This window comes from Nelumbo lutea, chromosome 6, assembly GCF_056320005.1.
Source record: "Nelumbo lutea isolate HS-2025 chromosome 6, American lotus-T2T, whole genome shotgun sequence".
Classification (NCBI taxonomy): domain Eukaryota; kingdom Viridiplantae; phylum Streptophyta; class Magnoliopsida; order Proteales; family Nelumbonaceae; genus Nelumbo; species Nelumbo lutea.
Genome location: NC_142689.1, coordinates 16,606,889 through 16,622,868, shown reverse-complemented (window position 1 = coordinate 16,622,868; position 15,980 = coordinate 16,606,889). Strand labels below are relative to the sequence as shown.

Here is a 15,980-nt window from a genome sequence, read left to right as displayed (position 1 = left end):
AAATGATGTTCATATCGTATTTGCAGCTATACATTGAGAATATCTCTCTGTGAATAAAAACATACAAATACAGAAATATTTCTAATACACGGTTGCAAGTGACTATAAGCACTACTATGTGAGTACTGAATCCGAGTTCTCCGGGCACGCATGTTCCCCCCTCCCTCTCCATTCATAGTTAACCAGTTGCAGCCCAAAGAGTCACCCAAACTAAGCCCTCCTTGGGGGAATTTCCTGAATTACCAATACTCTTTTAGGCTATTAGATTTATATCCAGATCTCCTATGTTTCTTATTTTTCAATTTGTCATTGATGCAACAAAGGAACTGAATGGTTCCTTATCCCGTCCGATTTTAAAAACATAGGTGCCATCAAACCAAGAAACATCCCCGTCCCTCTCTCTCTCTTCCCGAATTGAGGGTAGACAACAATTAATGTACTGAAACTTCAGCCTCTGATATTCATGGGAAAATAGGGATCAATTATTGATGAAAATATCAAAAACCCATCTCCCATAACCTTGTGTCGGTCTAATTCATTTCTGGTACGTGGCCAAGGACAATGGCCATGTGACCGAGCTAGACATAACAGAGGCCTTGGCTGCAGGTACCAACGTACCCTGCAGCCAAGAATATAGTTGTGATTGGCAGATTGTGTTTCAAAAATGTCTCACAGTATATCTCAATCATGTATTGGGAACAACTTTCAATCACAAATATTGAAAATGTTGTCAATACACGCTGAAATGTGCATGTAGGATGTTTTTGAGACGCATTCTGTGGAGACAGATGTGAACTCCAACTGTCTTCAATCAGCACACGAACTCCCTTCCTAGTTCCACAAATCTGGTGAACTGTCAGACATGAATGAAATGACAATATATAACAGAAGCAGCAGTAGAATTAGTAGTTACGTTGTTGCTGACTTTTTTCCTTTAATTTCATTACTTTTGAGCCATCACCCCTTAAATCAATAAACAAGGACCATTTGCAGTTTGTATCTTAATTACGAAACTATTTCAGTAACGAGATAAAAGTAGAGATTTTGTGAACAAAGAAGATATTATCAGCAACAATCACAAACTAATCGAACATCAAATCTGTTTCTTGGTCAGTTTTATCAATCACAAACTAAACAACCCCACCGGCCGGTTTTATCAATCAATGTTTCTTCTGGGGATGCTGGGAATTGGGATTATGTGTTTTCTTTCACAGAGTGGGCCGAGTAAGGTCCCTTCCATTTCCACCCATTGTTAGATTGATTATTAGGTTGGTCAGTTATTTAATGAAATTTGAAGTCATTTATGTTTTATGCATGCAATAATAAGATTGGTAGTAATGAACATATTAGACAGATCAATTGGGCGTAATTGAGGCGTAGACATGCATAGCCCCACTCACACTCATTTGTGCTGAAATTTAATTAACTATAATGGGGGCGATCAGAATCAAACATTTGGAGCACTTGGCTAAACAGGCTTGGTACCATCTAAGAGTGTCAATGGATTGGACGGACCAAAAAGACTGGATTGGACCAATCCAGTCTAAAATATTTATTATAAATTTATATTGGATTTGGTTGGATTAAGCCAATATCCAGTCTATTGGTATAAGATAAGAATATAGGTGTCAATGGATTGGGTTTGGGTTAAAATCAATCTAAATTAAAATGAATTTGAACAAATTGGACAGTCCAAACATTGAATTGGACCGACCCAAAATGGTCCAAATTATTCATTGGATTGGATTGGACCTGGTCCATTTATAATGGCCTCACATTGGACTGGATCGGATTGGACCAAATCCAGTCCAACTGACACCTTTATTACCCTCTCAAGGAATCCTTTAACCTAAAAGTTAAGCTGTTAGGTGAGATCTTTGAATAGTTTTTAATTCTCCAGATTTTATACATATTTTAGATCAATTCTACCTCTAAATTGGGCTATAAAGCCCAATTAAAGATAAATATACAAAAATGCATCCATAAATTCTTTCAAACCTAGCCCAATCCAACCTGAGCTAAAGCCCATCCAATTTGTGGTGGGTTAAGCTCAGGTTGGGGCCTAGGTTGATAAACTTGGGCTTAGTCAAAAACTGATACAAAATTTGCACCATCTTCCTCCTATCTCACGTCTCTCTCATATAAAGTGGGACCACATCATCTTGCTTCGTACCTTACTCCCAAACAAATAATCCTCCTACCTCCATTCTCTTACATATAAGATAGGATCACACCATCTGAAAAATAAGAAACAAGACCAGTCGCATCTAAAGAAAAAACAAACCAGAGTTTTATACTCTAACAAGTCAGCATATTTGCACTCCCATGCACTTGCACTACAATCAAACGCTGCCTAAGAATAAGAAACACCTTAAGGCTATGTTTGGTTTGAAGGAAAATATAAGGAAAGGAAGGAAAAGATATCAAAACCTATATACAAGGTTTGTAAAGATTTTCTTACTTTTCCTTTCCTTTCCCTACTTTTTCCTTCGAACCAAACATAGCCTATCAAGTTGATTATTTCACATTTAGCAATAGATTATGAAAAGTTTCCATTGAACAAAACATGAAAGAAAAATGTGATAAAGAGAGAATAACATAGAAGTGGTTTACTCGTATGTCCACGGCTCAATTATTGTAAAATTTCATTTTTCTCAATGCAACAATACAAACCCCGCCACAAATGCTAGTTTTATCACCGAATTTGATTTCTATGTTTGTTCATTCAAGTGTAATTTTCACTCTGCAATTGCATTGTCTTCACGCCTGAATCCCTACCAATAACATCTACTGATTGACTAACCTAACCTGGTTATTCAGATGGAAAGAAAGAAAAGAAATGAGATTCAGATGGAAAGAAAGAAAAGAAAAGATATGCAAAACCAAGAGTCTAAGGGTTCACAATTTATTGGGCCATGCTTGGGCTGGTATTAGTAAATGGTACAAGGAAATTTAAGGCTGCAACTTGGGCTGGGTTGGCTCGAACCCAACCCTAACCCAAATTGGATTGGATCAGGTTGATGTTCGGGTTGGGATTAGGGTTGAAAGTCATGAACTTGACTTTACTTCGGATTGGGTTAGGGTTGACCCCTTAGCCAATCCGACCCAACCCGAACCCAACTATATAGTACGTCATATATAAATATATGTTATATGTAATATATAACATACATTGATTTATTTAGATGCATGATAGTAGCCCCCACCGCATAGTATCATGTATTCTTTTAAGATAATCATTTCACTTAATCCTAATTAGAAAGACTAAAACCTTAATAAGATTATTTTATAATTTTTGAAAATTTTATTCTTCATTTACTCTGTGTTGTTTTTCGCCCAAGAAAGATATATCGTAAGTCATAACTCATAATAAACTATAGTCATTTCTAACACTTGATTTTCTGAATTTTGTACTAAAAGAACAAAAAAAATAACGTTAACAAACAAATACTAATGAAACATAGGATTAATATATGTAGTGAAAGTTGAGTTAAGATTTAAAATCGAGAAATTCTATTAGGTTTTAAGGGATGGGAAAAAGGTTGGGTTGGGCCTAACCCAACCCAAAAGTTAGGGTTAGGATTAGGATTGGGGTTTAGAATTTAGGATTGAATTAGGGTTGGCCTCAACCTAACGTAACCCAGCCCGACTTGCAGCCCTAAGGAAATTGGGCTGCCCATTGTCCCCTTGTCAAGCCTTGACCAGTGTAGCCATGGTGAGTTTACCCGTCAAGTTGCAGGATTAATGCCGAGCCTGACTGTAAGCCTGTGACATAGGGACCGACTATAATTGTGATGAGTCATCAGAGGTGGGCTGATGCAGCTGCCTGATGATGATGATGATCACCTCCTGAAAAGAGATTGATATTTTTCTTTGCTTTGTTTAGATGAGTTATGATGGTTAAACTGAAAACAACAATTAGGGAATAAACCGTCATTAAATGGTAAAATCTATGTTAATAGCTTTGACCAATTAAAGCACCCCATTAATTTTGATGAATACCTCTTTCTTTCTTTTCTTTTATAATACTGGTTGATTGGCAGTAAATATTCTGGTATCATAATCGGACGTATCCATTAGATATTAAATTTATTTCTTAGACTTTTATCGTATCCGATCCATTTACAGTCTTAATACTAATACAAAATTTAAAAGTAACTCACCAACTAAACAACCCCTGAATAAATGTGATTATAAAGTAAGAAAGTTTTTTTTTTGTAAATCAAGTTTTTTTTTTTTTTTGGTAGAAGGAGAATTCTATTAAAAATTTTGAAAACAGACAGTAAAACAAACAGTTGGGAAAAACAAGAAAAACTAACGAAGAGCAGCAGAATCCTCCCTAATGAGTTCAAGGATCCACTCGGGATAGTCATACAAAAAGATGCCCTGATTCTGCAGACCTGGTAGTAAGAGAGTTTGCATTTCTTCGAGTAAAGACAAAATTAACATTCAATCCCCCCAGCAGCTTGAGAGGTATTTTAAGATATGAGATACCTCAGCCGAGCCTAAGTTATTCTTCGACAAAGCACTGACCAACTCATATTTCCTTCTGCTTTTGAAGCTTTGTATTCTAATGGTGTGAATTGGGATTCATCAACTTTCATCCGAATTCAACTTTATGTTTGGTTTGAAGGAAAAGGTAGGGAAATGTAAGGAAATCCATACAAATTAGGTTTGTAAGAGTTTTCTTTTCCTTTCCTTTTCTTTCCTTATTTTTTCTTTCACACCAAACACAGCCTTATGGCTCTGATAGCTTTCTTATAAGGACAGGTTCATGCATGGTTCTGATATCTTCTTTATGTGCCTTTTCTTCAGCACTAGATGGCTTATTGCCCGTTCGGAGCACTGAAGTGCAGCGGCTTCTGGCTTTTTGAAATGAGCCCCATATGGACAACTAATATGCTATATTTAGTGAAAAATCTGAAGAGCTCAAATCATTTGAAGGGCTGAATAACTTATCTTGAGCACTTCAAATCAGCTGAACCAGCTTAACTAAATCTTCAGCTCAGCTCAGTCCTCTCAAATCACTAATGACTAAACCCACTGTTGTTCAATCATTCAAAGCCACCATCTGTGGACCGGCTCATGGTTTCAACAGTCAAACCATAGGTCTAGCTAGTAGTGTCAGAAAAATAAAATATTAAAACATCCCAGTCCAAGTAGATCGACCCATGAACTATTCTTTATATAAGAATTGGAAAAGGTAGAGGAACGTTTCTTCAGCCATAAGAGGTTTAATTAATCACTGAGCCCACAGTTGAACCATTCAAAACCACCAACCACTGTGGACCGGTCCACGGTTCAACAGTAACACACTAACACTGTTATGGTTGAGTGAGCAGTGTCAAAAGAAAAATCCAAAGTCCACCGGGTAAATTGACCGATGCCCGGTCGAGGTTTAGCAAAAAGAAACCCTCTTCTCAACTGGATGGGCTCTGTTGGGCTTCATATGAGAATTGACGTAGACAAAGTCGTAATCAACCAAGATTCAAAGTTGAGAACCCAAATCTAATTCATGTTGCAATAAATAATGGAACTGCTGATGGATGGCATTTAACTAATGAAACAAATTGACTCCCAAACATGAATTGAATGGTATACAAATTTGCTTATTTGACATAGTTGGCGGTCATTCCACGGAGAGGGGATACTCCACTGCGTCGACTTAAAAGAGTCCCAACAAAGTTTTTTAAGGCTCAGTTTGGAAAGAGTACAAATACAAATATGTTGGGTGCAAATACATGCAAAATAGTGCACAATATAAAGTTTTGCACTCTACATATTTGTATTTGTACTCCTTCCAAGTTGAGACTAAAGACTAGTTTGGAAGGAATATAAATACAAATATGTATAATATAAATACATACAAAATACATAGTTTTGCACTCTACATATTTATATTTATACTCCTTTCAAACGGAGGCTAAATAAATGGCTAAATTGGATTTAAGGGGATACAAAATTTGCACATAGGTCATGATTTCTTTGCATTTTTTCTACGATTTAGGAACCACACCATTTAGGAACCACACCAAAAATCGAATGCAAAAATTTCAGCACTACTTTTCAGTCTTCATTATCCCTCTTGTGAATTAGGAACCACACCATTTCATTTACCATTTCGCTCCTAAACATTAAACCATCCTCTAATAACTACTTTATTTTTCTATCACATAAGATATATATGGGAGTGCTAGCAAGGGGGAAGGGAGAAACTAGAGGAAGGATGACATAGACAACCTTGCTTTATAAATAGAGTATAAATTATATATAAAAATTAATAAATAGTTCAACTTAACAACGGATGTCTAACGACCCAAACGGTTTGGGTTGACTCGTGTTTTATTACAGCTACAGCTACAGAGTAGTGGGATGAAATGTCCTAGCATCATCATCTTCTCTTTTTAATGTGCAATAATTTCTTAGAACATTTTTATCATCATCATCATCTTATCCCAATTATATGGGGTGGTTACATGAATTCTGTTTTACCATTTTGTTCTATTTAAAATCACATCTATTGTTAAATTATGGGTACTTAAAAATTGAATGTCATTCTCGTCCCTAGTGATGGTGAGTGATCTGATATTCCTAGTTGGAGGATGATTCGAACTCTAGGTGGACGGTGAGTTGGATCGGTCTGCAAAACAATCTATCAAAGGACCCGGGGTGACTAACCCGACGAGGTCGCTCCGATGCTTAAGTCAGTATGTTGTAAATGCGAGCTGAGTGGTAGAGAGTAGAGTAATTACGCATACATTTGCCTTGAGGGTTTTGCCTTTATATACTAGAGTAGTCGTGGGTCTCACAAAAAAACTCTGGGATCTTCGGGGTATGGAGATAGGGTTCGTTTCGCTTCTGAAGGAGCAATACGTAGATAAGGCTTATCGTTTCACCTCCGACTCTGGCGGAGTCGGGACGAGTCCTCATCGTGATCTCGAAAAAGTTGGGATTTGTTAGCTCATCGTGATCTCGAGTATCTTGAGATCTGTTGGAGAGACCTTTGGAGTCGGTTGTGTGGCGATTCGGTCATTAGCTCCGAGCTAGTACTTCGATTCTTCAATCTCGAACTGGATTGGATGCCGATGTACCTCTACACCAAGGTGGGTTTTGGGCCGAGGCAACTGAATACCTGAGCTCCAAATGTTACGAATTAGGCTTGCCAGGCTAAACTGTCATCCCTTTATCAGATCGCGCCCACATGTCCCCTTCTCACTAGGTCAGGCCAAATCACCCTTCATCACCTAGTATAATATTGAAGGCAACAACTCTATTCCATAAAATTTGTTGTTTGTTTGAAGAACTTTGGATGCCATTATTATTTCTTCATTTTGCTGAAACCAGATTTTTTTATAGATTTGAAAATCAAACTTTGTTTCTTTATAGAGAGAGATACAAAGAATTTTTCAGAAAAAGGTTGATTAAATAGATTAGTTGCAAATTATAAGAGACGTTTTAATAAAATGTGGATTATAGGATAGATTTTAATAAATATGTGAAAGTATAAGGAGTGTTTTAATAAATGACCCTAAAAAGTACGTTTTAATAAATACATATCATTAGGGTGTCTAAATATATGGCAGAACAAAGACATTTTCTTGTCCTCTTCAGTTATAGCTTACAAGTAGTTTAACCCCTGGACCCACTGTTGAACCATTCCAAACCCCAACTACCATCACTGGACCGGTTCACGGTTGCAATAGCCAATTTCGAACAATGTCAAAAGAAAATCCAGTTCGGTCATGCCCCAGTCGACTCGGCCAAGCCTAGAAAAGAGAACCCCTGTTTCCAAATGGGTGGGCCCTGATGGGCTTCATATGTATCCAGACCCAACAATTCATTCAAACGTCGCATCCATGAATCCATCCAACTCCGTTCCAGTCCAACACTCCAAAACTAAAGTCCAAGTACAGCGTTTAATACCCTGCTGACAGATGGCACTTTGTGTGGGTCCCACTTCCGTATACTAAAAATTACTTCACGTGCTTTAATTCTCATTTAAGCTGAGACCCATCCGAATTCGGAAAGTTACAGCACTCCATTACGTTGACCTATAGGTTGGTGGAATACGCACTACCGTACCCGATAGAACCACGCTGTGGCAACAATTTTTCTAATTTTGCTCTTCAAAATGTGTCTGAGAATTTTGCTTGCGTCATTGCGTGGTTTTTTGTCAATGGATCGAATTCGGTATAGTTCTTGCTAAACCCAAACCCGCCCTGAAGTCACCAGACTCACCACAACCTGTGCCCAACCGGCAACCGCACGTCCGCACCCGCGCGTCACAACTGATAGTCTGATATCCTTGCTTGGTTTGGCACCGAACTCGACCCACCTTCCTTTTGACATTATGGGATCGGACCAAGACGGCCCACTTAATATTCCTGCATGCAGGAATTGCCCACCTAGAAACAAGTGGCGTGGCGGCAATGAGTCTAAGTGGTTTGAAACAGCCAATTCGAAGCTGAAAGTGGGTTCCTGGGTCGGTTAAGTGATCCCACCCACCCTAGACCCCAGTTTTGCCAATTTCAAATAATGAACGGAACAAGTGGCCATACTAATTCAACCCAAATCCCATTTCTTTCCAAATCATCATTATCCTTTCCATATCATGAGACCGAATCAGCCCCCAAGACTGACTCCCATGGAAACGGTATTTAAAAATTTGATTTCGAATTTGATATTCGATATTAATCGAATTGAATTTTGATAATTCGAATATCTAATTGGTTGAATTCGGATATTCTACTCATACTTAATAGTTAATTGGATTTAAATTCGGATATGACCTGATTCGATTCAACAAATATCTAAATTTGACCAATTATTTAATTCTTATATATAATATATAATATATTTTATATAATTTATATATAGTAATTAAGCTATATAAATAATTTATATATTTATATACTTTATATCAATAAAATATTTATTTTATATATTTATTAATTATCCAAAATAATTAATTGATCAAATTTGAATCAAATCGAATATTCGAATTTGGATATTAATTTTCAATATCTATCATATATTGAATTGAATTCGGATATCAAATTTTTTAATCAGATTCAAATCCAAATATTATCTGATCTGATTTGAATTGATCCATTTAAACTCCTACCCACAGCACATCGTACAATTGTCAAATATTTTAAGGGGATCAAGAGGCAAATAATGAGTGCATCGATATCTCATTTTCATATCATCATTATATAAATTTATTGATGTTTCAATCAGATTTGAATCGAATATCCCAATAATATAACTGTTGCTGATGAGGATAAGGAAAGTAGAGAATGCAGATTTCTCTTAAAACTGGATGCCTATGATTAATTTGAATGGAGTTTTGTTTTGTTTTATTTTTTATAATTGTGGGAATATTACATTCAAGAGAAAAAAATCAGAAAAGGACAAGAAAACTGACGCACACCCACTAGACAGAGTCATGATGCGTAGAGCGTAGGCCTCAGGCATCAAAGTAACAGATGAAATCTAATTTAACATCGGAAAATAGAAGAATTAGATACAAAGACCCTATGACCAATATTGGCAAGACGATCAGCCACGAAATTCACATCCCTCATAACAGGAACGTAGGACACCTCCAGATTGTTACTTCTGCACATCTCTTGACATTCATTCATTCATTGATGAATTCAGTGATGTTCCATACAAGTTACATGTGGGTGCAAAGACAATTGATCACAATACTGGAATCTCCTCCGATTAAGATCTTCATTTGGGGGAACTTAGGAGCAATAATATTGGCTTCGAGGGCAGTTCAAGCTTTTGCATCATTAGATGAATATTCACCAATATCTCGATAAATAACTTGATGACGCGCGTTTTGGCAGTTCCGGTCTGATAGGTGACTTGGATGCATAGTTGAACAGTTCCTAATTGGAAGGTGGTTTGAATGCTTAATTGAACAGTTTCTAGCTGGAAGGTGGATTGGATGCTTATTTGAACAGTTTCTACTTAGAAGGTGGTTTGGATCTTAGTTGAATAGTTCATAATTGGAAAGTGGCTTATACGTCTAACTGAACAGTTCCTAGTTAGAAGGTGGTTTGGATGCCTAGTTGAACAATGATGAGCTGTATAGTTTATTGGGGCGACCTACAAAGAAACAATGTCAAAGTGTCTGATGATGCATGCTTTGGCAATTCCCAACTGGCAGGTGAATCAGATGCCTAGCTGAGCAGTGGACTAAAGAAGCTTGCTCGCAATTTTCTTTGCACTACACTTATTACATCTCGTTCTTGTAATCGAATAGCCCACAAGCTAGGTCAATATGCCATTAGGCATAACAGAGCTATGACTTATCCATTTTACCATACTTCCTTACAGTCCATGGTCTCTCTTGAGATGTAATTTCTTGTTGATTGATGAATGGAATCTGCCTTTTGAGCTTCAAATAAACAAAGCAGCATTGATGTATATTAGACAAATGTGGCAGGATTGCAATGTTCAGCACATCCCCTTACAATCCTAGCTAATGCAAGCAAGCATCGAGTTCATTGAATGGATTTGCCTATATAAGCCTTTCAATGAGTTGAATTCAAAAGGAAAAATTGCCTATAGGTACCTTGTACTTTAGGTTGAGTGTCAATTTAGTATCCAAACTTTAAATTGTGACAATCTAATATTCGAACTTTCAAAACATGACAATTTAATACCTATTATTAATGAACGTCAGTTATATATATCACGTGACCTCATGTAGGATTTAATATTTTTTAAAATATTAAAATTACCTATAAAATAAAACATTATTCATTATCTTCTTTTTCACGAAAATAAAACAGATAATCTTTGAATATTTCTTGAAGCGGGTAGAGTTTGGTTGCAGAGTAACAACTCCTCACAAAGGCAGAGTTTCCTTGAATCTTCACATTTTAGACAGAAATAAAATGGACTTGTCGTTATTATTTGGATTCATGTATCTCATCGCTTTATCCTCTTTGCTTTCTATATCCCTTTCTGCAATCCCGTTGGAATCTCAAAGCGGTCCCCAACAGTCCATCAAACCGGGTGATTTCTCTACTTTCAAACACCGTTCCCACCTTCCCCGTCCAAATGCAAGCACAAACATGCCATCTCGACCTCTCCAAAGAGCTTTTTGGCGGCATCAGTGAGGCATGCGGGCGCAACCTCGATCGTAGCCGCTGTTGTCTAGTGCTCGCCGCCTGGCTCTTTTCTGCGCATGCTAGGTCAGCACTACAGGTACTGTCAGTTGTGCCCACATCGTCAGACAGTCTGATGGTACCGGATGACTCCCAGAAGTGCGTCAACTCACTTCAGAGCTCGCTGTAGAGTCGTAACATAATCATTCCACAGCCCAACTCCACATGCGACGCCATTCTCTGTTTCTGTGGCATCCGGCTCCATTAGATTACCTCGCTGAGTTGCCCCACCGCATTCAACCATACCTCCCACAGGAACGCAACTCCGATGGCAGCCGTCAAGAATTTGGAACGGAATAGCCGGAATTCGTCCTACTCCGGCTGCACCAAGTGTCTTAGTGCCTTTGAAAAGGTTAGGTTTTTTTTACTATTTCTTATCGTTTATTTCTTCCCATTGGCGCTTTCTTTCTTCATAATTTCCAATCATCTACCATTACTTGAACGGCAACTGAATTGTCAACAAAAATCTGTTGTTCTGTCATCTCTTCTGTATATTTCCTATTGCTAACGTGCGCTATACAAGCATACCAAGAACTAATTAACAACCAATTAAATCGAGCTATAACAACCAATTAACACTCCATCTCACTAGAAGCAGGATGATTCATCAAAATTAAATTTGCAAAGCACCACTACAAATTCAAATCTGCCCAGAACTCCTAAGCCGAACCAAAAGAATTAACTCAACTCTTACAGATCGATCCCAGCCAGCAAAACAATCTTTAGTCTCACTCTAAAAAACAAAGGAGAAAAAAATTAAAGATTATCTATCTTCGCCACTGATGCGCAGCAACAACAGAAATCGAGATGAACCGTTGTTAACGGCAGGTACTAGTAAAGCTATAACTCTCGTGTTCATTCGAGATATTACAAGACGTTTATATTGTGATATTACGGATAGGTTGATAATGAAAACTAAATGATATTTTAAGGGTTGTTTTGTCTTTTCAAATCTATGTTCTACTTATTCAGATTTAATTCGAAAATTCTCATTGGATTGGATTTTAGATATATCCCCTATATCATATTCTATCCAATTCATTTGTAGTCCTACCTTTCAATTTCCCCAAAATAGAGAAATATATTTAGGTGGTTGGGATTACTTGATTAAGGCATTTTTGTAGACAACTGTGTAGCAATGATTATCAAAAAAAAAAAAAAAAAGAGGAAATGATATTTAGACAATAATTGATTAGTTCAATTTTTGATTGTTAGAAAAATAAATAAAATAAAATTTCTAAACTAATTCAAAAATCAAATGATTGTAAATTAGGAATAATTTAAATTTAGTACACCTTAGAATTGTACAGTTCATGTCAGTGTCAGGGGAGAGATTCCCAATTCAAGGAGGGGGGGGGGATGCTGTTTATATGTAAGAAATTAATAGTGGAGAGAGTGGAATTAATTATATGAATAGGTTAACTTTCTCAACAAGAATTAATTAATTAATTTCCTTACGTGGGGTAGACATGATCACAGAGATTACCCATATAGTTGTATTCCATTTCTTTTTCGGTAAAATAGTTGTATTCCATTTCAGACTTTCAGTCATTATCTTCCATACTTATTTTTCCTATATGATTAACATATAAGGTTATAGATGTGCTGAAATGTTTTTTTTTTTAATTTTTATATTTTTTTGGATTTTTTGTGTTGATGTTTTTAAAAGTTGTGTACACCATTTATATCATTAATAAAAAAAAAAATTAGCTTATCGAAATTTAAAATATTATTGATTAACTTATTTGACTTGAATGGTTGAACCATTGACTTGTCACTTAGATTGGAAAATGGTTTTATTTCCAGGTTGGTTTTAAATTTTGTGTTTCATTTCCATTATTAATAAAAAGATGCTTCTTATTTATCATGTTCATTATTGTTTAATGGGACAAACATATAATAGAGGTATGTGCAAAATTTTCTACAATTTTTATTTTTTTTATTTTTAATTTATAGTATTTAATTATGACATCAATTACTTGTTTGACCTAAATGGTTGAACAGCTTACTTGTCACCTAAAAGTAACTGATATTTTCTTGGTCAGTTTAAAAAACATAGACTTTTATACTATTAAGACTACTATTCATGGACTTAATTAGTCAAATTTAATGATCAAAAACAATAATACCATAATATAGAATGTGAGAGAATGGGAGTGATACCTTAAATATTGATCATAATGAGAGGGAGTAGAATGAACTGAAAAGTAATATTCAAATTTCAAATTTTGCTCTTATAACAGAGATGGAAAAAATTCAAAAAGAGAAGTATCTTAAAAAAAAAAAAAAAGCTTTTAAGGATCTATTTCCACTTTTTATAATAGTATAGATATAGATAAAATCATAGGCATTGCAAATTTTGCATCTGAAAAATTGGTTCATAATTTGGTCCACTTTCCTCCTACCTTAATTTTGATCCCTCATCTAAAGTGGGGATCATATCATTTTATTAGTACTATACTTCTTACCTTATTCCACCAAAACAAATAACCCTCCTCTATTGCTTTCACATAAAGCGAGGACAACATCATTTGGGTTCTTGTCTTACTATTTACAAATAAACAAGACAAAGTCAAATTTGTAGTGAAGTAAACCAGATTTGACATAGCCCATTTGCACTTTCATGAATTAATTTGCACTACTACAAATGAAATTCCCATTTGTAAACAAATTATAAGAAATTAAATTTCTCCATATAAATCCTATTGGCTGCTGTAAATCTCCATATAATTTTTCCCACAGGGATTTATTATATTTGAACGGTTTGAAATGAAATTGTTGTCAAATTTTATAACAATGAAATGCATACGAATCGGAGCTCATAAGCAGTTTTTTTTTTTTTTTTCCTTTATAAATTGAACTGAAAATTAGTTTGAGGGGTCAGGTAATTGTTTTGGTTTTAAGCCTTCTTCTCTAAGGATCAGTTTGAAAAGAGTATAAATGCAAATTTGTGCAATACAAATACATGTAAAATAATAGGTTTTACACTCTACATATTTATATTTACAAACTGAGTCTAAATGTTTTGAGGGGTAAAATTTTCTTTTAGACTCAGTTTGGTAAGAATACAAATACAAATATGTATGATATAAATACATGCAAAATAATACAAAATATAAGGTTTTACGCTCTACATATTTATATTTATACTCCTCCCAAACTAAGCCTTATTTTCAAAAGAAAAAATCGTCAGCTTTGAGCCATTGGCCCCATGGGGCGAGGTGCTCATACGAATTAAGATTAGGGACTTTGGACCAGCAACTCGGCGAAGGATGATTCTAATCTTACCCATCTAAATTAGCAACTATATTTTTTCTTAAGAAAAAAAAAACTCTGGGCCAGCTCACGGTTTGTCAATTAACCACGGTTTACAACACTGCCATGCTTGAAGTTCGAACAGTGTCAATCATCAAAAGAAAATCCAACTCGGCCATGCCCGAGTCGACTCGGCCGAGCTTAGAAAAGTGAGAAAGCCCCCCTCCCCAAATGGGTGGGCCCTTATGGGCTTCATGTGTTTAATATGCTAAAAGAGTAGACGTAGAAAAGGCTGTATCCAGACCCAAGAATATATTCAACGTCGGTCGCATCCATGAATCAATCCAACTCGGTTCAAGTCCAATACTAAGTCCAAATGCAGCGTTTGATACGCTGCTGATACAATTACATGGTACTCACAGGGACATATTTGAGATTTTGGCTGCCTCCGTAATAACTAATATTTAATAAGAGTGTGGGTCCCATCTTCATCTAGTAAAAATTTTTGCACGTGCTTTAATTCTCATCTCTGGAAAAGTGGAAAGTGGAAAGTTACAGCTCTCTCTTGTGTGTTCTTCTCATCACTTCAGTAGTGCAACCTCGTCGGCTTGCGTTGACGTAGGTTGGTGTAATACGCACTACCGCACCCGATAGCCGACGCTTACAGGCTTACTAGACGCCACGTCACTACGTTGTGAAAACCGTTTGTCAGAGAATTTTGCTTGCTTGGTTTATGGTCATCTCATCTCATCCCATACATATGTCAACGGGTCGAGTTCGGTATGTGTTTTACTAAACCCAAATCCGACGCGGAGTCACCACAACCTCTACCCAACTGCACCCCATCTCACAAGTCACAAAATGATATCCTTGCACCCTGAGCCCTTGACCTTATAGGTTCGGGCCAAGAAGGGATTGTCCACCTAGAAAGAAGTGGCGGCAGTGGGTCGGACTTACCCATTTTGATCAGTTTTATTAATGTAGCACTAGACTGACTCTGAATTGAATTCAGACCGGGTTGGAAATAGCCAGCTCAAAGCTGAAATGGGTTGTTGATCGGGTCAAGATACCCCACCGTACGTAGGCCGTAGCTTTGCCATTTGTCAAATATTGAAGGGACTAAAGAGGTAATACAAAATCAATCCAAATCTCATTTCTTGCCAAGTCATCATTCTTTTCCATATCATTTGCTGAAAAAAGGTTCAAGATATCCCACCCTAGACCCTAGTTTTGCCATTGCCAATAGTAAAATATTGAAGGGGATCAAGAGACAATACTAATTCAATCCATATCTCATTTCATGCAAATCATCATTTCTTTCCATAGCATTGTATGATCATTTCAAAATTATCCTTGTAGTCATAATTGGGTTGAATTTGGGTATTGAATGATATTTAAATAAATTTATTTATTTTTTCATTTTTAATATATATATTTTATATTAAATTGTATAAATTCAAGTTAATTTATATAAATTTATTGATATTTTAATCAAATCGTATTTGAATTGGATGTACAGATACATAAACAAATTGAATT

General features: G+C 36.2%; 1 pseudogene; it reads left to right on the top strand.

The window, feature by feature from the left end:
• The first annotated feature begins 10,877 nt into the window (after positions 1-10,877).
• Positions 10,878-11,758, top strand: LOC148847609 (putative GPI-anchored protein At4g28100 pseudogene; annotated as a pseudogene).
• The last annotated feature ends 4,222 nt before the right edge of the window (positions 11,759-15,980 follow it).